The 24,769-nt window shown below is 40.0% G+C and overlaps 1 protein-coding gene across 2 annotated transcripts in view; it reads right to left on the reverse strand.

The window, feature by feature from the left end:
* Positions 1 to 24,769, reverse strand: part of prkcbb (protein kinase C, beta b) — a 101,316-nt gene that overhangs the window by 67,653 nt on the left and 8,894 nt on the right. The window lies entirely within an intron of this gene.

A 24,769-nucleotide genomic window follows, 5' to 3' on the forward strand; every position in this document is an offset into this window, starting at 1 on the left:
TTTCAGATACTGTTCGTCTGCTGTAGATAGTTTTTAAGGCCTACTACTTCTTCTTTTTGTCCTCTACTTGTCCAGTTTCTTCAAACTTTTTGAGGACCCACTGTGCAACATTCAAGATACACCAAGTTTTTGGCTAATAGCTCTTTGGGAATCACCTTGGTGGTGCAAAAATACTTTTTTTCATGCCCGTCAAACTGTTATCCCTTCCATTTTTTTTATAGATTTGACTAAGGAAATGGGAACAAATTATGTATGTTTGCAACAGGCTGCTTGTAACAAAGTGTCTAAAGACACAATTTGAAATTAGTTATTTGCTAAGTTGTCTGTGATGTACATCCTTTGAATTAGGTGACTTTTTATGCTTGACTTAACAAACAAAAAATAACATTCCTGTGAAAAATGGTCAGGTTCAAGGACTGGACTGAAAGTGAATGAAAAAGCAGCCAAAAACTCTGAAAGGCCTTTAGAAAGCCTGGAGAACTGTTGCTCAGAAACACTTTAAAAAATTACAAGAAAGTCTGGCCCCTTGGAAGCGAAATTTAAAGCAAGTGGCTCAAGACAGTACTGTAGGATTCACACAAAAAATATAGTCATAGCTGACTACAGCTAACATAGATTATATAACAAGTACACTAACCATCTTTATCAAGATCAAAACATCCCAGCCACAAGAGTATTATCGGCATTTACTGACTCACTGACTTAAATCTTGTTGAGGCGAAATCGCTGATATTTTTAGAAGAAGGTTTGATGAAAGCTGAGTTATTTTGCTGTCCCTAGGCTGATAGAAGCAGCACTTATTTAACATAAGAAAAGCTTCAGCAGTGGTAAATGTACACTGGGATTCACACCCACACTCTCTTATTGTCACTCTAGCACCGTTGAATCACTGTCAGCTACTCTTTATAAGAGCACCTTCTAAATGCCTTGGATATCCTGTTAAATGTAACCTCATATTTATGGTACAGTATGTACAAATAATGACTTCTTATTAACAGAATTTGCTGTGTTTCCAAAGTTTACTGTGTCAGCAGATTAAAAAACATCTAAATGTTTATTCAAGGTTGAAGTATTTTTTGTTTTTAAATAACAAGCATACACATCATCACACATGAACGATCAAAGAAAGCCTATACAATCAGAATCCAAATGAGATGAAAAGCATAACATGGCTTCACCTTCGGTGTTGGTAACAATCGGTGGTGCAGAAACATGTGAAAGCTTTGATGCACAGTGAGTCTGTCATCTCCCCCCAGATCAATGTCAGCTCCAGTGACAGGCAAGACTAACAGAGGAAGCTAAATATATCTCACATACACAGTCCTTATGACTGTGCCCAGGAGTATATTTACATAGCATGTATGTCAGATGGAAAATGCAGAGGTGTACTAAATGCACTTTGAGAACAGTGGTAGCCAGAAACAGGTTATAAAACAACTACTGAAACTCTTGCTGTCACTCTATTAAAGCACACTAAAAATAACAAACTGATTAATAAATTACCAAGTGTTTTGTGAATCACCCGAGTCATTTTTTTCAAACCAAAAACACTACTTAAAAACAGCCACGACTCTAGTGAAGGTTTGCTTCCTTTTTTTGTGCCTAATTTAGTATGCATACATCTATGAATATGCAAATCCGCCCTTGCCCCCCCCCCCCCCCTCTCCCCTCCCCCCTCAGCCACTTGCATGCAGTGACCCTGTTCTTCCTTTGCATCTGAGCTTCACTCACAGGTTATCTTGTGAAATGGAAAAAAAAAAAAAAAATGTTTATTTGGTTAATTTGTAACTCAGGAGGTCCCAGAACTCAAATCTAGTGCTGTTCTTGTTAGTTAAATGACAGAAAAAAATTAAATAAAATCATAGAACACATGAACAAATTTATTAGGCGTGAACACACTATAAATTTAACTGTATAAATTAAAACTATCATCACAAGCAAAGCATTTGAATGGCAATCTCAGTACACTTACAGCTGGTGTCAAATTACGTAACATCATCTTTACTTTCACTTGTTTGACAACGACACACACAGTTGAGGAGGAGAAACAAACAAATGTTGGAAAAGGGATAAAAGCAGATTTTCCTGCTAAGCTGAAATGAACGGAGTCCATGAAGACACCTTTGACTTTACAGCTTAATAATGTGTTGCTGGTGTTTAATAAATCACTTATAAGTTAGCCCCATTCCCAGGCTGCTGGAGTTGGGCCTTCTCTGTATACCTTCTGGCATATTGAAAACACCATATTAGTAAAACAGTTATATGCTGTTGATTGTTGACCAGCAGTTATCACCATGATCTCACTTACATCTTTGGAGATCAGCTTGCATTGTGTCATATTCTATCTAATTTTTCCTATTGGCAAACCTGTGGTGATCATAGGGGTTATAATTAACACAAAGAAACTTTCTCCAGCACACACATAAATCATGCGCACCTCAATGGTACTTCACTCCCACGCAACATCCTCTCTTTGGTTACACCACCTACTCACTGCAATGATACTGTACCACATACACACACACGCACACACACAAAGACCACCCACTCATTCCAGTGATATCGCAGATTGAATACATGGGTGTGAGGGTGGAGGGATGGGAGTACAGAGAGAAATGTGTGAGCTGTGTGCACATATTGCTTCAAGGCAACTGCTCTTTTCGAGTATTGCTACTGCCAAATCCCTAATGAAAACACACTAATGCGCGCGCGCGCGCACACACACACACACACACACACACACACACACACACACACACACACACACACACACACACACACACACACCTGCTACTAAAATAGTGGTGTATGCCATTCAAGGATATGACCTTTGAGCCAAAGCAAACACCTCTTTTTACAAAAATAGTGTCAGAACTAAAATATGCCCCCCTTTTCCCTCTTTAAATCAGTGAATTAGTAGTTACTTGATCAATTCTATACACATCCATTTAGCTGACCCTACACACTCACAGAGGGCATCATCTAATATCACAAACACCCAGATCCCATATCCTGGATTCATGGTCCCACGCTGTCTGACACAAAGAGAAGGAGGCCTTCTTGAAAGAAGTCCTTTAGTCAGCCAGTTGTGCTGAGACACAATGCACAGGTCAATTAATGACTGGTTGAAAAGTTCACTTAAAGGGAACCACAGACAGTAATAAAGATGGATTTAGCTTCAGGGTTAAAAAACAAACAAACAAAAACAAACTAACGCCAATATGGAAGTTCCTTAATGCTTTTTTCAGCCACCAGGGGGCGATTGCTGTGACAGCAGTAAGACTTGTGGTCCTAGAACTCTATGTGAAACTGCCCTCGGCAACCTCTTTAAACACGTTCCTGATGTGTATATGGGTTCAGTCACTCATTTCAGGTCATACTCAACAAAACTTTATAAATTTATATATTCTTGGCTTTTCTAAGGATCAAAAAGGAGGATCGTTCAGGAGTACGTTCACTGGCTTCCATGTTATCATGGAGCAAGAAACATGGTGGGGAAGGAGCCTGAGCTAGTGTCTGAGGCATGAGGTTCTTTTCCCACAGTTCGGTCCCTTTACATTGGGGATGTTTCCCTGTTCTTTCAGGTTGGGGTTGAGCTTACATGACAGGTGTCAGTACACAGTTCCCGACCTTCTTGGAGTCTCTGGGTGGGGTGCTGTACCCCGGAGAAGTGATGTGAGAAAAATGATTATTGTAAAATAAATGAATAAAATTGCTTTTAGCTGTAGAGCAAATTCCTATTGAAACTTAAGAACTTTAGCAGAAAAAGCTATTTACTGTGCATTTTTGTATCCAGTGCTGTTAACAAATACTGGGAGTTGCATGCATTGAGGCAAACAATAGGTCATGCCAGTTTCCCAGTTGGATCCCATTAAATGACTGCAGAAGAAGAGGGTGTGATTGTAAGATCATGTAATTTCCAGTCAAAAGATGTGCTTTATTACATGATGAAAACAAAGATTTTATATTTATATCACACAGTGTCATTATTGGTCACATGGTCTAATGTTGCTCTAAGCCCAACTGGAAATGACGGATTGCATATCAGTGACAGCGGGCCGACCTATTCGGTGCTATCATTATTCTGTGTTTACCGCCTAATGAGCCAATAGCAGTGCGCTGTTTGCTAGTGGGAGATGTAAAGAATGGAGGAAACTAAAGGTCAGGTTGAAGGTATTCCACACTTGCTGTCTCTCTCTGCTCTCTTCTCTTGTCCCTCACCCACTAAACATTCGTGCCAGATGGCTGCCCCTCCCTGAGCTTGGCCCATCTGGAGGTTTCTTCCTGTTAAAGAGCGTTCTTCCTTCCCACTGTTGCCAAGGGCTTGCTCATAGGGGGTCGTGTGATTGCTGGGGTTTCTTTCCAGTATTATGGCCTCTTTACCTTACAATATAAAGCACCTTGAGGTGACTGTTGTTGTGAATTTGTGCTATATAAATAAAGTTGAATAGAACTGCTTCACCAACAGCTTATCTTTGCATTTTTGCTGCAGTTTCTGATTTAACTGCAGTGGTCAAGCACATTGAAACAATGGAAAAGTTCAGATGACGCTACTTCTTGTGTCAGCTTCTCTATATATACCATGACTTGCAGTGCACAAAAAAAGCATAGACTGAAAAAGCCAATAGGTAACAAATTCAATCCAGTCAACTTGTGGGGTGGGGCTAACTTTTCAGAGCTGACGGCTGGAACCAAGGTTCAAATACTCTAGAACTGTGCAAGCAATCCTGCTCTGTTTACCTGTCTCTTCCCATTTCCCCACCATGCCCACCTTTTTTTTCCCACCCTCTCTATCATTTCTTAGGGGATGCCAAGCTCAGAAGCCGTGGTAGATTCTTCTGGAAGTGTTCCTGTCATCCTGTTTCTTCCTTCCAATTTGGGAGTCCCTAATACACTAAATATTTTATAAACAATCTCAGTAGATGGTGTGGTTTTTGCTAATGAAACCAAGATAAAACATTTATTTTTCAGCATTCAACAGCTGCAGTTACCAAAGTCAGATTGTGTTATCCTGCTCTGACTGTTGCATGGATTAAACTGAGGGTTGTTCCCTAGCTACATCCCTCACAAACGCTCCCTTTTCCCCCCTCCTTCTACTCCACACATCTCTGCCCTCTTGGTGCCCTCTGTGTACTTTGACACTCGTGTAGCTGGCATCCTGCCGTGCCTTCATTATTTATCGTAGACATTAAATATTTATGATATTCATCAAGACCACACACGCAAAGAGTTTAATGTACATACTACACCCAGGCACAGTTTCTCCCATCTTTATCTTTCCACTGGTCTCTCTTTTTTTTTTTTAGTGTCTCCATCTCAGTATCTCTTATCAGTTTGTTAATCTTCAGTTTATATTGCTGAAATGGAAAGCACCTGCAGAGTTTGGCACAGCATGAAGTTATTGGTTGCATTTAGCACAATTTTTAAATATTAATTTTATTTAGTTATTTCTTTTTTTAACCAATGAGAAACTGGTGGATAAACCAGCTCAAATCTCAAATGGTAGGTCACTGAAACCCCGCTAGCCCTTTTCTCTGTGGTTTTAGAGAATTTACAGCTATGCAAGTGCAAACATGTCCCAAAAGCAAAGATTTTCATAGGCCGTTTCCCCCCCAGGAGTGGACAATCACTGCATGCAGTCAGCTGTCCACAGTATATTATATTTTAAGTCCTGTAATGTGCAATAACAATGAAACTGAAAGGCAAACTCAGATTTATACTACAGTATTTGATAATGAATTACTTTAACAACAAAAAAAGCTTTTCACTTGGTAGCAAAAATGCATTACTGTCATAAGTGTGTAAACTTGCTATATCTGTGTAGCATGTACATTTTTCATTTACAATAAATTTCTTGTTTTTGGCTGACTGTCAGAAGTTAAAATCATGAAGATGAGATTTTGGACTCTGGGTCCAAGCATGATGAACATTTTTATTTTTTTTTTTTTGCTTTCCTCTGAAATGTTGCTTGCAAACAACTGGTTAAATTCTGAAAAAAATAATCTCCAGATTAATCCATAATGAATTCAGTCATTAGCGGTGATTTTATTCCCAAATTGTTTTTAATGGTTGTTCAGGTCTTAATATAGCCATTGGAAGCAAAATGCAAAAAGTTTCATAATGTGTATCATTTGGTGTTGCAGAAGAAATGAAAGCTTTCATACCAAGACAGACACACACACACACACACACACACACACACACACACACACACACACACACACACACACACACACACACCTACACACACACACACTCTGTGACTACCTCTTGAAATATGTTTGTGTAACTATAGCTCTTTGAAGTATGCCACATTGCCCTAATCCCTCTCCAACAGTCACATGACATGATTATATAAAAGCTTATTGTCAGTCAATATCATCTTCCCATCAGGCTTTCTGTCTATCAATACGGTCCAAAAGAGGAATCAAACAGAGAGACACTGCACTACAGTAAGACTGCATCATGAAGAACATGAAGAACATTTTGAGAAAGATTACTCAGTGCACACAAAAACCTAAAAACTTTCTGAGTACAGATAATAAATCCTTTGCTCTCATACTGAACCGAAACAAGTAGCAATTAATGTTTTCATTAGGAACACGTATCAGAGCCAGCATTTACTGAGCTCTAATTCAGTGAAGCGCTTTTCTATTTTTTTTAATCTTCTCATTTATGCTCTTTTTTTCCCCCCCCTTTTAATTTTTTGTTCCCCACTCCGCTCTCTTCATCTCTCTTCTCCAGCTTGCTCCAGTATATTCTGTTTATGAAATGTTGGCAGAACACTGATGTCGTACACAGCCTTTCCCTCTAATGAGCTGCCAATGTGCCTGTGCCTGTGCGTTTGTTTTGGTGTGCATGCGAGATGCAGTGACATGCAGTGATGCCCCAGATTTAGATTTCAGTAACCAGGTTCAATGCCACACCACACAGAAATCTGTAGCTGCACGTTTTTATTAATCTATAGCCACAGTAGGATGTCACCTACAGTGTTTCCTACATGGTCAATGCTTACCATAACTGACATACATTTGATTAGTTACTAGAGAAAAAAAAAACACGGACTGATACGAATATTACTGAGGGTCAGATTTGAACTTTTTCTTCAGAATTTCAGTCATTACTATAAAGCAAACAAACATATGTATAAAAACACACATCAATTAACATGACGAATATAAGAGATGAAGAATTTTTTGCTTCTGACAACGAAGGTCTTCAATCTTGAATAGTTATTTTTCATATATATATATGTGTGTGTGTGCGTGTGTGTCTGTTTGGTTTGGCATTGACAATATCAACACATAACTTAAGCATGTTTATCTTAACCTTCTATGATGTACTGAGAAGCCACAATGTTCCCACTGATGCTGGAGGATCTCTCAGCTTCTCATTTAACTTCTAAAATAACAAGAGCGCAAACCTCCACCAAGGCAGCGCACTCTCAGGGCAGTATTCACTTTTAAGGGAATAGTGTTGTATTTTTTATGAATTCATTTTGCTTTCTTTGATCTTTTTAAATGTACTTTTAAGAAATTTGTAGTGCAGCAAAAAAAATCAGATACGGGCAACATGACAGATGTTTTTTCTGATTACACAAACATTATATGGGAGCAGGTAATGAATAATAGGTATTAATTTGCAAATAACTGGACATGAATAACTTGAGCTTATTAGAAATATACTGCAGCATAATATTATATAACTAGCTAGGTGGCTCATTCTCTTTTGCTTGACAATACAATTAAAGATATAACACTTTTTGGGGTCAACTTGAAAGAAAAGCAGATGTGAAAGGTAAAAGTGAGGTCAGAGGTCAAATATGACACGATAGTTGGATGCAAACTGTAAAGAGATATTTAGAACTTCCATATATCAGTATCATTTCCTAAATGCTGACAATACAAGCAAAGGCAGCAGAATTTTAAAGACATTTTATGTAAGTTTGGCCTTATTTGACCTTCAAGAAGAGGTCAGAGGTCCAAAGTATCATGATATTTTGAATCCCCATATATCATTCCCTGTATGCCTATATGATGACTATACAAACAAGGGCAGTAAAAAAACATCATGCATTATTATCACTTTGACCTTCAGATTAATCTATTTACCTTGAAGGAGAGGTCAGAGGTCAAATGTGACATTTTAAATCTTTATACGATACTTTCTGTATGTTGACAATACACACTACACTTTCACCATAGGTATAAGGCATTTTGTCAATTTTGACCAATAAATCATTAAGTTGACCTTAAAGACCTTGGTGGATGTAAGCCAACTTTTAATGGACTGTTAACATGACCTTACTGTACACCCCTACAAAGTTTTATCAGATTTCATTCAAAACTTTTTGAGCTATTGTGTTTACAAACAGAATAACTCACACACACACAAACATTACTAAACACATAACCTCCTTGGTGGAGGTAATTATGGAAAATAATTACACCAGGGTTTATGCTAAACCCTGGTGTAATTATGTCACAATATAGCCAGGGTTATATTGTGACATAAAAACTTACATGTACACTCCCCAGACACTTTATTAAGTATACCTTGCTAGTAGCCAGTTGGACCCCATTTTTGGTTCATATTTGACATGAGAGCATCACAAAGTTGCTGCAAATTTGTTGGCTGCACATCCATGATATGTATCTCCTGTTCCACCACATCTCAAAGGTGCTCTGTTGGATTGAGGTCTGGTGACTGTGGAGGCCATTTGAGTGCAGTGAACTCACTGTCATGTTTAAGAAACCAGTTTTAGATGATCTGAGCTTTGGGACACGGCACATTATCCTGCTGGAAGCAGCCATCGGAAGATGGGAACACTGTGGTCATTAAGGAATGGACATGATCAACAACAACACTCAGATAGACTGTGGGGTTCATTTTTTTGGTATTTTAATTGGTAGTAAGGGCTCCAAAGTCTCAGTGGTTATTTGAATTACTGCTGCCTTCCTATTAGCTTGAAGCAGTCTGGCCATTCTCCTCTAACATCAACAAGGCATTTTGACCTGGAGAACTGCCGCTCACTGGATATTTTCTATTTTTTCAGACCATTCTCTGTAAACTTCAAAGATGGTTGTGGGGGAAAATCCCAGTAGCTCAGCAGACCAACCTATCTGGCAGCAACAACAATGATACATTCAAAGTCATTAAATCACTTTTCTTCTACATGTCTAAAAGCACTGAGTTGCTGCCACAGGATTTCCTAATTAGATATTTGTGTAAATGAGCACTTGAACAGGTGTACCAGTGGGTGTATCCTGACTGACTGGGTTCACTCATTCGACTGCAAAACACCTGCATCACACCTTCTGCCTGACTGCAGCCTCGCAGACCTGGCACAGTGTTTAAACAGCGTAGAGAAAGGCCTAGGCGAGCACTACTGTTGCTGTTTCTGTTTCTTGCTCTTCCTACTGTCTCAGAGAAGAGGAAACTTCCTGATGAGTGGGGTGAAAGACTCAAAGAAGAGGCTGATGCAACAGGAGGAAGACAGGAAGAAGAGCGAGATGATAAAGAATCGAATGCAAGAAGAAGAAAGTCAATGATGCGAACAAAACACACCATTCACCTTGGGCACCTCCCCTCGTGTCTGTGTGTGTATGTGTGTAACTCCTTATATAAGGGGGGTGAACAGCCTACGCCAATGTATAAATACCCACGATGCCGCTGGTGGAGCAGGGAGAAGGGTCAGAGTGAGTCAGCACACCCATATCACTCCTCCTCTTTCTCTCTCTCCCTTCCATCAATCCATCCACTCTTCTTCTCCTCTATTCTCCTCCTCCATCTCTACGCCGATCATTTTTCATGTTGTTACACAAAAACACAGAGGATTTCACTTGGCAGGCAAACTGCGACCTTGGGTTGGTGATGCTCATAAGACAAGTAAGGGTGTAAACAAAATAAAATAATTAGACTTGAACAAAAGCACCCTTTTCACTCAGGCTTTGATGCAAAGGCTTCCAGAAAATCTGTTAATGCTAAAGAGTTATGAAAACACTCCATTTGTGTTTGTTGCATGTGACTGTTTGCTGTGACTATGGCTTCATTTAGAGAGACTTTTCTTGGCCAGGAAACAACAATAGACCTAAAATCTGCTATAAAAAACAAGCCAGATGTTCACCAAATCATTTTGCAGTTTACTACAGGAGGAGTGCACTGTGACGCAATGCCTAACTATCAGCCTTAAAGTCACAAACGGGTCACAACATTTGAAAAAAGGGGAAAGAAGAAGTAACTGTCAGTTCAACAATTACAACCATACAATCATCAAAGCCAGGAACATGCGCTTTTAATATTTAATATTTTGGACCGTGCAAAATAGCAGTGGACTTGTAGTAAGAAAACACTTTATAAAGCAGCTAGATCTACTATCCCCCAGTGAATATTATTTAATAATATGGTGTCTCTTTTGATAGTTATTCTAATATTAAATAAAATGAGAACAGAGTGACAAAACAATAAAACTGCCTTTTCAGGAGACACTACAGTCTGTCTGGCTTCTCGCGCCGTTCGATTTCAGTTTCAGCTCTGTGCCAGCGCTGTAAAAGTTTTGGCACAGAGCGATTTTACGTGGTCCAGCTAACACCTCCACCCTTATCCTCTCTCTCTCTGTCTCACTCTCTCTCATCCGCTCCGTCTCTTGCTCATTCACTGCATTCACTGTCTTTCATTCACGCCGTCTCCTTCTCTCAGTTTCTGTCCATCATGGCCTTTCAGTCTCTCTTTTTCCTTTCATCCCACGCTCTGCTTCATTCATCCGTCTCCTTTTCTGTCACTGAATTCCATCCCCTACTCACTTGATCACATTTTTCACTGTGCTCGCTGTGTGTCTCATGGTTAATGTATTTGCACGCATGATTTTTAATCAGCATTGCTTTTAATCACATTCGCACAATTGCAAACTTCCAGATCTGGGAGCTGCGTAGTGTTCACACAGTCTGCAACGGAGTCACTGCAGTGTGGGCGTTACGTAGGTGTCTTGCTTTTGTGCACCTTGATAGAGCTTGTTAAGATGGGGAAGCGTATGTTTCCATGTGTATCAGTTTCCTCTAATGGGTGTAACACTGATGGTGTAGGTAGGGCTGTGTGCAATGCTTATGTTAGGTACCAATACCAAAATGATACCTAAAATAAAGGAGGTATGTGGAAACAATTTACTTACTCCTAAGAAATACAAGTTTGGATTAAAAATGTATTTTCAAGAAGATGTGCAGAATAGCTGCATGGCACAGTAAAAAACATTGACATTTGCACTGTTAATCTTTGCACCAACAATTGTTGTCTCCTCTTTCTCTGTTTGTGTGCGTGTGGAGGGCTCTTCGTGTCCTCTCGTTGGAGAAGTACATCTACCTCCGCATCTGCTGAACATGTCCAGTTGACACACACACACACACACACACACACACACACACACACACACACACACACACACACACACACACACACACACACACACACACACACACACACACACTCACTCGTAACCCTGTAATCTCCTGTACTGCACATCAACTTTTCTTCACTATGCTCCACTCTCCTGCCCTCATCCCTCACTCACTCCACCCTTCACTGCCACTCTCTCTCCCTCTCTCTTAACTCCCCCGCAAACAGTACCTGCTGTTTTCGGCCAGACAGCAAGAAAATAACTAAGGGTAGGAAAGAAAAAGCTGAGAAATTGAATTCTTGAGTGTATACAGTGTGTGTCCTTTACATTGGACTTCCTTCTATTTAGAGCTGCTATAACTCTAAACATGCAGTTTTACCTGATCTGATTTACTCATTAAGAGAGAGATAATATGAAGAGGATGAGGGAGAAAGAGTGGGTGAGAGAGGACATAGGGGTGAGAGTGGAGAGCTGATGAGACTGATGAAACAGCTTTCAATACCAAATAATACATGAAATACAAGTAGATATGCTAGTACTGGTTACACAACGAAACACAAAACTCAGACCAATACAGATGGCATCTACCAATGACTTAATGATAGCTAAATATATTTTTGACATGCTCAGCTAAATGCAATCCAACATGAGATTAATGGCTTAGTGAGCTGCGTCGAGCTTCAAGTTAGAGTTTTCTGTGTCCTGGCTAAATCACCATGCTAACTTATGCTGAACACATAATTGGGTAGGGAACAGGTTATGTTCTGAGCTTTGGTTTTAAATTAGCTGGAAGTGCCAAATTTTCACTCATTCTTTAATTTACAGCATATTTTAAGTACATTATAGATTCTCTGCTGAGGAATACATTTCATATGTGCGACTTGTTAAGCCATACATTACTAAAACTGTGTGTTGCATTGTTACTGGAATGTGTATATTAATTTGGTGATTTTTAAAAAAAATGTTTTTATACTTAATTCTAATCTGCTGCGTCATGCAGGGATCCTGCGTGACCATCTATCAGAATATCAGAGGACTGTTAAAGCTGCAAAATCTGCTTTTCTGTCTAACCTGATTTCCAGAAAGAGTCACAAGCCACAAGTTCTTTTAAATATTTTGAACTATTATTAACCCCTGTGACACTCTTCCTATAGATGCTTCTTCTGCACTTTGTGATCAGTTCTTGATACACTTTGCTGATAAAATCTCCTACTTACGGTCTTCACAATCACTGGCTGTTTTAGATCAAGCTTCACCTTCTAAATGCTGTTTTTCAGCAGTTTGAGCAGGTGACTTTTTCAGTTTTAAAGGAAGTGGTCTCTCATCTAAGACCTTCTAATTCCCCTCAAGATATTGTCCCATCTTTCCTGCTCATAGAAACTCTTAACATTATTGGGCCTAGTATTTTGCTCATATTAAATGGCTCACCATTATCAGGCTGTGTAACAGTTGCCTTTAAGCATGCTGTTGTGCAGCCTATTATTAAAAAGAAAAATCTCGAGCCAAGTGTTCTTTATAATTACAGGCCAATTTCTAAACTTCCTTTTTGTCCAAAATATGGGAAAAGGTTGTTTTTAAATGACCTTCTTTTAATTGTTGACTCAGGTTGTTCTGCTGTCTTTGTTCTTTTAGACTTGACTGCTGCCTTTGACACGGTGGACCACAACATTCTTTTGTCTAGACTTGAACATGCTGTCGGTCTTAAAGGCACAGTTTTGTCATGGTTTAGATCATATTTGTCTGAGAGGTCTTTTTCTGTAGCCCTGGGGGAATTCTCCTCTTCCTCAGCCCCTATTAGTTGTGGTGTACCTCAGGGGTCCATTTTGGGTCCAGTCTTGTTTTCATTATATATGCTGCCTTTGGGAGGGATTTTTAGGAAGTACAATATTCCCTTTCATTGCTATGCAGATGACATCCAAATTTATTTCCCTTTTAAATTGGGTGCTTCTGTCCCGCTGCAGTCTCTGCTTAACTGTCTACACGATTTCAAAGGCTGGTTAACACAGAATTTTATTACCTTAAATGAAAATAAGACAGAAACTATTGTGTTTGGATTGATATCAGCTAACTTATCCACAGGGATACGCTAGCTGAAATCCTTGGCCCTCTTGCTTCTTACCGCTCCTCGACTGTCAGAAACCTTGGTGTTTTTTGCTAGTTCCTTTAAATTTGAGAAGCAAGTGAACACAGTTGTAAAGAACAGTTTGCATCAGTTACAGCTAATTGCCAAAGCTAAATCCTATCTTCCTCCCAAGGACCTCAAAAAACTTATTCATGCTTTCATCACCTCTAGATTGGACTACTGCAATTCTCTGTATTCGGGTCTTGAACAATTATCTCTCCATCATTTGCAGGTAGTCCAAAATGCTGCTGCAAATATTCTGATGGGCACTAGAAAACATGATCACATCACTCCAGTTTTAGCAGACTTATATTGGCTAACCATTCAATTTCGTGTTGATTTTAAGATTCTTTTACTTATTTTAAAGTCTTAAATGGAATGGCACCCAGCTATTTAGCTAAGCTGCTCAAACTATATAACCCTAAAAGAGCACTGAGATCATCTAGCCAGATGCTCTTAGTGCAGCCGAGGTCTTGTTTTAAGCATAGAGGGGATTGGGCTTTTGCAATTACAGCCCCTAGATTTTATAGTAAGTTGCCACTTTATATTCATACTGCTGAGTCCATACAGTCATTTAAATCCCCTCTATTTTAATGTGTTGTTAGTCATTTTTATTGCATCGTATTTATTGTATTTTTTTTTTTTGTATGTTTGTTTTTACGTTCTATGTTTGATTCTATTTTATTGACCTATGGAGTTATCTTGCTTATTTTTGTAGTTAATCTTGTAAAGAACTTTGGTCAACATTGTTGTTTGTGCCATCAAAATAAAATTGACATTAACATTGCCGCTAAATCGCTTTTACTCTGCTGGAATTGTGGCAACTAGAACACAGTACACACACCAAGAATACCTGTTCAATCAATAAAATTAATTTCACTTTGATCTGTCAACAAACTAAAGCAATTTCCACACCTCCTTTATTTGACTTAAACCTTTAACGTTTAAATGGATCCAGTTTAAAGTTTCAGAGCTTTAATGTTCAGCCCCCACACTAGAAGTAAACAGCAGCATTGAGAGTGCACTAAGAAATAAAATAATTAACTTATAATGTTTATTTTTCGATTTTTATCACCATTTTACCATCATCATCATCATCATAATCATCATCATCATCATCATCTGATAACCTCTCTGACTGGAGTAGGCTGCACTCACGGCAATCATTTTGTCTCAGAAGAAGAGTTACGTGATCTGTGAAATGCAACGTAGCTCTCCTTCACTTATTAACACATACAAGTGGACAGATGAGATGGGTTAAGGCTGATCTTACACCATGGACTTGATGAAGTACATGATCCCAGACACAATATTATACCCTTTGTCACTTGAACCTGAAATTGTTGTCATTTTAGAGAATGTACTGAAACAAAATATACTGTATCTTTGCTTGCTCAAACAACCTGTTACTACAACATGTTATTGTTCATTGGGAGCATATTCATTCTGCTCAGGACTACCTGAAAATAAGAATCTGCTTGCTCAGTATTTTGTACAGACAACTGCTGTCTGCCAAAAAGTGAGAACAGATAAGAGATTTAGCATCAGTGTTCAGGAAATTTTCTTTATTTTGCTAACCTGGATGTTCATAGTAGAAATCATAGTCGTTCATACTGGTGGATCCAAACAGTATTTCACATTCACCCACTTATTTACACTGTATTAAGTAGCAATCCATGGAGGAGAGTAGCGCTGCAACACTTGCAGGTTGAGGGAGATAAGACTCTGAGTGGCTTTACTGAAGCCAAAACTTATTTTAAAAAAAAAACCCTCCTGGCTCAATCATGATAGTGACACTTTGGCTCAGGGGGTCTCTAATGGAAGGTACTAATCAAGGTAGATTATAGCATCAAAGTTCATGCAGGCACTCAGGCAAAAATAAGGATGGATTTGGTCTGTGATGATTGGATAAACTTGGCTGGTGAAAACTGAATATGTTTATAGGAAAATTATTAAGCTTTGTAGCCACAGTTATAGTTTGCCCCCACCCTCTAATGTCAATGCACTTTTAGCTCATCAGCCATGACTTTGCAAGCATGATGAAACAAGCTTTGTCATTTTTAGTTCCCTAACCTTTGTATTTTTTTTAAATAAAGGTATGTTAGAGTACAACCTTTTTTCATGTAGTTGCCAGTGTTACTATTCAGACAACCCCCCCACTGCCGCCGCCGCCGCCAAACACCCCCCCAAAAAACAAAAAAACAATTATATTTGCAAGTCCTTGGCCACAGCAGGCAGGACACAGTGCTGCTATGTGAGCATGTAACTAGCTAAAACGCATAACACAAGGATTACAACAACTTGTGTGTGTGCATCCGTGCTTGCTTGTGTAACTGCACGTTTTAGAGGGCAACAGAGCAGGAGCTAAACAAAACATACACATATTTTGACAACAAAGAAATTTAGCAATAATTATAGCTAAGACCACACACAAAAAACTCAATGACACATACTTGAATATCACTTGTTTTGTCTTTCTATCGCTTTCTCCCTCTTACTGTCAAACTCAAATTTGAATGCGCTTTGATGGCATGACAGGAAAATTACCATTATGGCTATACAGAGGTTGTTTACATTCATCTGAAAAGAGTACATGAAATAAAATGATAATGCCAAATTGACAATAGTGTAGGTGGATGATATTTAAAAAGAAACGGGCTCTGTCATTAAGTGACAGCCCATAAAGTCAGAAACTTAGATGGTCGGCAAACAATAAGGAAGCTAATAGGGAGCGAGCGGAGGAAGAAGACTGCTGCAGTTAAAATCAAAGAGAGAGAGAGAGGAGAAAGGGACACCTGTCAGATGGGGGGGGTAAAGTGACAGATGTGAAGGGAGAGTGGTACAAAAGGGCAAAGTCAAATAAAGAAACAAAAAGAATAATGGAGGAAGAGGCAGAAAACGAGGTCTGGGATAACTGCTCTCCTGTCAGCTTGTGCCCCTGTTGCTAGGTTACCATCCATAGATGAATGGGTTAAAGCATCTCAGGAGCAACAGTGACATAGTTAGCTGATTTCCATCAGCACATGCACACACACACACACAAAAATAGAGCAACTCTGAAAACTGTGTGTAACCCTATTTAGATTCAGATTTTGCGACTGAAGATCTGCATGCAAACAAACTCACATCAAGAAGACAAACATACCACAGGCAGAAAGTCCAAACTTGGAGCAAGCAAAAACCTGTGGCAAGTCTGCAAACGGATGTGTTCCAGAGATGCTTATGGGGTAAAATCCCCATAACTCACCATAAACACGCTGTTATCGCAATCTTAGCAACATTCCAACGAAACACATCTTCCAGTAACATAATGAAACTTTAATCATCTGAATTTATTTTGCCTTTGAGGGGTTTTTTCTTGTGAAACAATCTTCAGACATGCACTTTGTGGTTAATATTTGCACAAATCCACAACTAAAAGCTGATCCACTAGAGATGCCCAAGCAAAGCGGGAGAGCCACATTTGCATACATTTCTAAGAAGATCTAGACAAAAACATCAGACTGTAACATCTCTATTAGGGGAAATACAGTGCCTTGCGAAAGTATTCGGCCCCCTTGAACTTTTCAACCTTTTGCCACATTTCAGGCTTCAAACATAAAGATATAAAATTTTTATTTTTTGTGAAGAATCAACAACAAGTGGGACACAATCTTGAAGTGGAATGAAATTTATTGGATGTGTCAAACTTTTTAACAAATAAAAAAACTGAAAAGTGGGGCGTGCAATTTTATTCGGCCCCCTTGCGTTAATACTTTGTAGCGCCACCTTTTGCTGCAATTACAGCTGCAAGTCGCTCGGGGTATGTCTCTATCAGTTTTGCACATGGAGAGACTGAAATTCTTGCCCATTCGTCCTTGCAAAACAGCTCGAGCTCAGTGAGGTTGGATGGAGAGCGTTTGTGAACAGCAGTCTTCAGCTCTTTCCACAGATTCTCACTTGGATTCAGGTCTGGACTTTGACTTGGCCATTCCAACACCTGGATACGTTTATTTGTGAACCATTCCATTGTAGATTTGGCTTTATGTTTTGGATCATTGTCTTGCTGGAAGATAAATCTCCGTCTCAGTCTCAGGTCTCTTGCAGACTCCAACAGGTTTTCTTCCAGAATGGTCCTGTATTTGGCCCCATCCATCTTCCCATCAATTTTGACCATCTTCCCTGTCCCTGCTGACGAAAAGCAGGCCCAAACCATGATGCTGCCACCACCATGTTTGACAGTGGGGATGTTGTGCTCAGGGTGATGAGCTGTGTTGCTTTTACGCCAAACATATCGTTTTGCATTGCGGCCAAACAGTTCGATTTTGGTTTCATCTGACCAGAGCACCTTCTTCCACATGTTTGGTGTGTCTCCCAGGTGGCTTGTGGCAAACTTTAAACGAGACTTTTTATGGATATCTTTGAGAAATGGCTTTCTTCTTGCCACTTTTCCATAAAGGCCAGATTTGTGCAGTGTACGACTGATTGTTGTCCTATGGACAGACTCTCCCACCTCAGCTGTAGATCTCTGCAGTTCATCCAGTTCATCATGATCATGGGCCTCTTGGCTGCATCTCTGATCAGTCTTCTCCTTGTTTGAGATGAAAGTTTAGAGGGACGGCCGGGTCTTGGTAGATTTGCAGTGGTTTGATACTCCTCCCATTTCAATATGATTGCTTGCACAGCGCTCCTTGAGATGTTTAAAGCTTGGGAAATCTTTTTGTATCCAAATCCGGCTTTGAACTTCTCCACAACAGTATCTCGGACCTGCCTGGTGTGTTCCTTGGTCTTCGTGATGCTCTCTGCACTTTGAACAGAACCCTGAGACTATCACAGAGCAGGTGCATTTATACGGAGACTTGATTACACACAGGTGGATTCTATTTATCATCATCAGTCATTTGGGACAACATTGGATCATTCAGAGATCCTCACTGAACTTCTGGAGTGAGTTTGCTGCACTGAAAGTAAAGGGGCCAAATAATATTGCACGCCCCACTTTTCAGTTTTTTATTTGTTAAAAAAGTTTGACACATCCAATAAATTTCATTCCACTTCACGACTGTGTCCCACAAAAAATTACAATTTTATATCTTTATGTTTGAAGCCTGAAATGTGGCAAAAGGTTGAAAAGTTCAAGGGGGCCGAATACTTTCGCAAGGCACTGTATTAGTTATGTGTCAAAACAATTAACAGAACCTGTAGGTTAATTACATAATTTTACAATAAAAGTTGGAACTTTCTGTCTAAAAATAAATAAATAAATGAAATAAATGCAGGAGTAATGATAATAATAATAAGAAAAAGAGTACACATACTGTGATGACCCACTCCGCCCTTCCTTTCGGCCTGTTTGCACGCCAGGTCTCATCTGCAGGCACTGGAGGGCTGGTGTGGTTTTTTTCCCAAGAGTGACACTGGCAACACCTGGGCCCAGTGTGCCAGTGCTCAGTGGCTGTATGGCTCTTTACCCTGAGACACTTTTTTAGATTTTGGTTGCACTTTGGTTTGAGTTTTGTGCTAAACAACATTGCATACACCATTTCTTCACCCATGCGGTCATTTACACCAGTGATTGCGCTGCTTACTCACACCACAGTTTAAGTTCTTTCCTTTTTTCACTTAAAATGAAGTCTTTTAATTGGCATTTGTGTGCATTTTGTTTTTTGTTATGGCTGTGTGGCCCAGTTGGCAATAATAGTAACATGACAGTGCAATGAATCAATATAATTCCTGCTATTTGCCTTTTTAGGACCATCTTTTCTTTAGTTACACATGATATCTCGTGGATGACTGCCTTGTCTTTCAAGTACAGCATCATTGTGCAGCTGTATTGTGACACCATTGTATTGTGTGTAACATACTGTATCAAAACTCCCATTCCCACTCCTACTATCATAAATTATTTATGCAGTTGTTCTATTTTTACTCTCCAACTCCTTAAACTGATATACTCAGTATAATTCATTGGCTGAAAAAGATACAAAACACGCAAAAACATGCATGTCCTAATATTATGCTTTTTTAAACTTTTCAATCAATATTGCAATATATTGTGAAATGTGATTGACAAGCAACATGGACTCTGAACATTCATCATTCCTTTTTTAATTTTTTTTATTTTATAATTCCAGTTCATCTCACACCCCTGGCAGTTTCACTTCTTCACACTGCTTTCCTGACAGTTTTTTGTAATAAACGCTTTCAAGTAGCCAACTCTTCAGTATACCTTCCTCCTGTGCAGCTCTTCCTGTTTGCCAGATTGACTTTGCCCTTCTCAGTTGAGCATTCCAGTACTTTCTCCTTTTTATCCTTCTTTTCCCCCATTCAACCAGTTTGCAACAAAATTCATCACACGATTGCATCCCTTTTCAAAGAAAGGCTTTCAAACCCACAATAGCAGCACAGCAGCTTCTCTTCCCCAGCAGTTAGTAATCCAGGTGGGCTATCACACCTACACACCATGACTCATGTTTTAGACATTTAGCTCTTCTCATCATCATCAGCAATTTGCCCTGAATGCAATAGATCAAGTTCAATTCGTAGATCACCTACGCTACAGTCAGGCAACAATGCAATGAGCAATGCAAAGGTGCTGTGACAGTGATCAGGTAGGAGACAAGTGTCGGGAGAGTCAGTCATTTAAAAAGATGAGCCAAGGGGGGAGGGGCTTTGATTTTTGTGATGACAGTAAATTGGGCAGAAAGTGTTACCGAACACAGAAAGGAAAGCCTGCTTAACTTTTATTTCAACAATGGCACGTGAAATTATTTTGAGGTTATTACAAGCGACAGAAATACAGCCATCGCTCCAGCACAGCCACTAACCAATTTTCTTTTTCTTAAAGCTCTTGAACCACATGAAGAAGCTTATCTGTACTCTGATTGAGAATCCTTAGATAAAATTAAATTAAATTAAAAAACTGACTGGATTCCTAAACATACTGTATTACAATTCATCCTCAGCTGAATGTGAGCATAACGCTTTACTCAAAACCACAACCTCATGGTATGAACATGTATACTGCCTGAGGAATGCTGAAGTACGTGTACTTCTTTAGTTTTTACCTCTTATTTAACAGACAGTGTCACATAAATTAACACATTAAGTTAAAAAAATTATCGTTGCTGTCATTACTGAATATATGGTAGGAGTTAAATAAAAAAACACGCACAGGCCTAACAGCCAAACACAATTCATCAGACTTTGAATATACAATGTTAGAGTAATAATAAGATAGAAGTCTGTCTTGGTTGGAGTATTGATTCAGTACATGTTTCCATGAACTACACTATTTACACTATGTTGCCACAAGTATTCACTGGTCTGCCTTCACATGCATATGAACTTGAGTCGCATCCCATTCTTAATCCTTAGGGTTTAACATGATGTCAGCCCACCCTTTGAAGCTATAACAGTTTCAGCTCTTCTGGGAAGGCTTTCCATAAGATTTAGGAGTGTGTTTATGGGAATATATGACCATTTGTGAGGTCAGACACTGATATTGGACAAGAAGACCTGCCTCACAGTCTCCACTCTAATTCATCCCAAAGGTGTTCTATCAGGTTGTGCTCAGGACTCTGTGCAGGCCAAGTTCCCAACTTTGTGGGGAGTATGAAATTATCCAACATGTCTTAAGAGTTCCTTTCACTGGAACTAAGGGGCCGAGGCCAACTCCTGAACAACCACACAACATAATCCCCCCTCCACCAAACTTTACACTTTACACAGTGCAGTCAGACAGGTATCGTCGTCCTGGCAACTGCGAAACCCAGACTCATCCATCAGATTGCCAGATGGAGAAGTTTGATTTATCACTCCAGAGAACACGTCTCCACTGTTCTAGAGTCCAGTGGTGTGTGCTTTACACCACTGCATCCAACAATTTGCATTGTGCTTGGTGATGTAAGGCTTGGATGCAACTGCTTGGCCATGGAAACCCGTTCCATGAAGCACTCTACACACTGTTCTTGAGCTAATCTGAAGGCCACATGTAGTCATTGACTCTGCAGAAAGTCAGCAACTTCTGTGCACTATGCACCTCCTCATCTGCTGATCCCGCTCTGTGATATTATGTGGCCTACCATTGTCATGATTCGCGGGGAAATGAAGGACCCAACTGCGAGAACAACCGTTAAAAGTTTAAAGTCTTTGTTTGCACAAATCCAGAGGTTAGTTTGATAAGGAATGTCCGGGTTTATGCAGGGGGAACTGCATGGGGCTCACTTCCAATAATCCATCAATCAGATGACGCTCTCACTCTCACTTCCTATTCCTCGATCACCAGTAAACAGAAATGGGCTCGGTTCTGCACACAAACAACGGTTAATCCACAAGTCACATAGAAGGCTGATCAACAAGAAAACCCAGAGCATAATTAGGCTACCTGGTAGGGGCAACAATCCGGTGAGGACTGAAGATTTCTCACAGCTTAAATACCCATCAGGACAGCGTTCAGGAAGGACATTACCACCATATCATAGAGATTACCATCGGGTGTGCAGACTGCTGCTGGAAGAGGCTGGCCATGGGTGGAATCATCACAAAACCTGCCCAGGAAATGGCACACCCATACACAAACAAACAACAAAACAGAAGGAGGCCAGCTCGGAGAGAGCGGGGACCATGACAGCCACTTCATGGCTGAGTTGCTGTTGTTCCCAATTGTTTCCACTTTTGTTATAATACCACTAACAGCTATGGAATATTTAGTAGGGAGGACATTTCACAACTGGACTTGTTGCACAGGTGGCATCTTGTCACGGTACCATGCTGGAATTCATTGAGCTCCTGAGAGTGACCCATTCTTTCACATATATTTGTAGAAGCATTCTGCATGTCTAGGTGCTTGACTTATACACCTGTGGTCATGGAAGTGATTGGAACACCTGAATTCAATGATTTGGGTGGATGAGTGAATACTTTTGGCAATATAGAATAGTTTATTTTGCAAATCTGAAGAGGAATGATCTAAATTTGGGTACTGTGTAGATGCTGTCCAGTCCTTTTTTGTTTAAGATGTCAGAAAAGCTTGACCCACATGGACTGTCTGATCTGCCAAGATCGCCACCGTGTCACCCTGGCAACGGGTGTAGTATTGCTGCAAATGTCAGCAGCAAGGACAACCAAGCCCTGAAGGAGATTGTCTGTCAATCTGTAACTGAAAGTGAGTACAAGCACACACTCACACAAGCAAACACACTCTCAGTGATCAGAGACTTTGGATGTGTGAAAGTAGATCAGAGCAAAAGGAGCTAGTACTCAGCAGCAAGTAAAATTAGACTTTGTTTCACACACACACACACACACACACACACACACACACACACACACACACACACACACACACACACACACACACACACACACACACACACACATACACACACCTGTGGAATAACAAGCATGAGATGCATCAGATAGCCACCTCTGATGAGCTGATGAAAGACAACAATTTTAAGCTCAGCTTCCTGACTCTCTCTCCGGAGAAGAAAACTAAACATGCAGTACACACATATGCTGGCACACTCTCAAGAACATTCACACATTATTAGATGCGCACACACACACACACACACACACACACACACACACACACACACACACCCACACACACACACACACGGCAGTTTTTTTTAATGTGCTCAACTTTAAAAACTGAGAAGAGGAAGTTATGGGAGGAAACACTACAGTGAGATGACTAGGTGAAAAACTTACTACAAACATAGCCTTTGAATGCCAGTTACCAAACTGTAAGTGAAAACTGGAACTGAACCTTTTAAAGAAGAACTTAAAATCTAAGACTGTAAAGTCTAAGACTGTTTATATTTAGATTTATGCTGAACACAAACACTTTAATCTGAGGAGTCAAACGAATCCAGTAGTACAACAAAATTCAATAATAAAAATAAAGCATCTCCTCCACTAGTAATAAGCAGAGTGAGACTTCCCACCTAAAACATACAGTATGATTCATACTATGTTGCAGTGTGCCATGGGCTTAAGCTGTTTAGGAAGCATGCTTGTTGTGTCTGAATAACACAGGGGAATGATCAATCAATGCACTATAATGCTGCAATATTTTTGGCCCCATCAATAAGTCGACTGTGGCTCACTATCAGAGCTATACCCACTACAGAGGCATGGCACAAGAGACTGCACAATAGTGTTATATAACAGGAACTCTTGAAAACTGTACATATCTTTATTCTCTGATCATTTCATTCTGTTATCTTGACACAACACCGCTGTCTCTGTCACTTCTTAAACCCTGCCTTTATTCTGTGATTTTCACTGTGGCAGGCATGCCACAGTGTGCCCCGACCCCCTTCCCCCTCATCTTTTAAACTCCATCCATCCATCCATCCATCCATCCATCCATCGATCCATCCATCCCATTTGGTGGTATTCTCAGTGGAACACTTTTGCTATTTATAAAAGCATCAAAGCCCACAGCTTCCAGCGCACAGCCACTTGAGAGAAAGGGGAAAATGGAAAGCGTGGAGGTGGTGGGGGGGAATGGTGGAATGAGAAGAGAGGGGGACTGGTAGACACAAGGAGGTGGAGAAAGGGAGAAATACAGGCAAAAACAGACCAAATAAAGGTAAAGATATGTGTAAGAAGGGGAGGAAAAAATGTATGTTCAAGATGTTAGAAAGGAAAGACCTGTTGGTGAAAAGAAAATGTTGGAGACTAAAGGGCTGAAAGGAGGAGAAAAACAGAAGACTGGATTATAGAGCCTGATGTTTTCAACCACTTTCCTTTAGCACAGGATCTCAGTGATCTCAACATCACTTTGGTGTGTGCGCACTTAATGTGTCCATGCATGAAAACACATTTCGTGTTTGTGCGCATATGTGCGTGTGTGTGTTTGTCTGTGTGTAGGAGGCAGGTTGTGGATCCTGAGACCTCCCACCCACACAGGTTGGACTTGCAGAAGCACCTGAGCTGCATTCAACATAGCCAACAGACACTGGTGTTTGCAAATATTCACTAAGTCATTTGAACCCGAACAGACTCATGAAAAGCCAGAAGACGTATTATGTGATTCCAGAAGAAATGTGGGCACCGTGCCCAACAACAGCTTTATGGTAGATGGTGAAAGCCAGAGACCACTCGGTTAAACTCGCACACAAAAGACGGCATGAGTCAAAGGGAAGCTTGAATAGAGCTCTTGAATGGTGCTTTTTATATACATTTTTCTGTTTGAAGAGTGCTAATAGCTGCAGCAAACAACACCTTTATGGGCTTGTTTTAAGTGCAATCTACACTCTGTGCCT

This window comes from Archocentrus centrarchus, chromosome 8 (assembly GCF_007364275.1).
Source record: "Archocentrus centrarchus isolate MPI-CPG fArcCen1 chromosome 8, fArcCen1, whole genome shotgun sequence".
Lineage (NCBI taxonomy): Eukaryota > Metazoa > Chordata > Actinopteri > Cichliformes > Cichlidae > Archocentrus > Archocentrus centrarchus.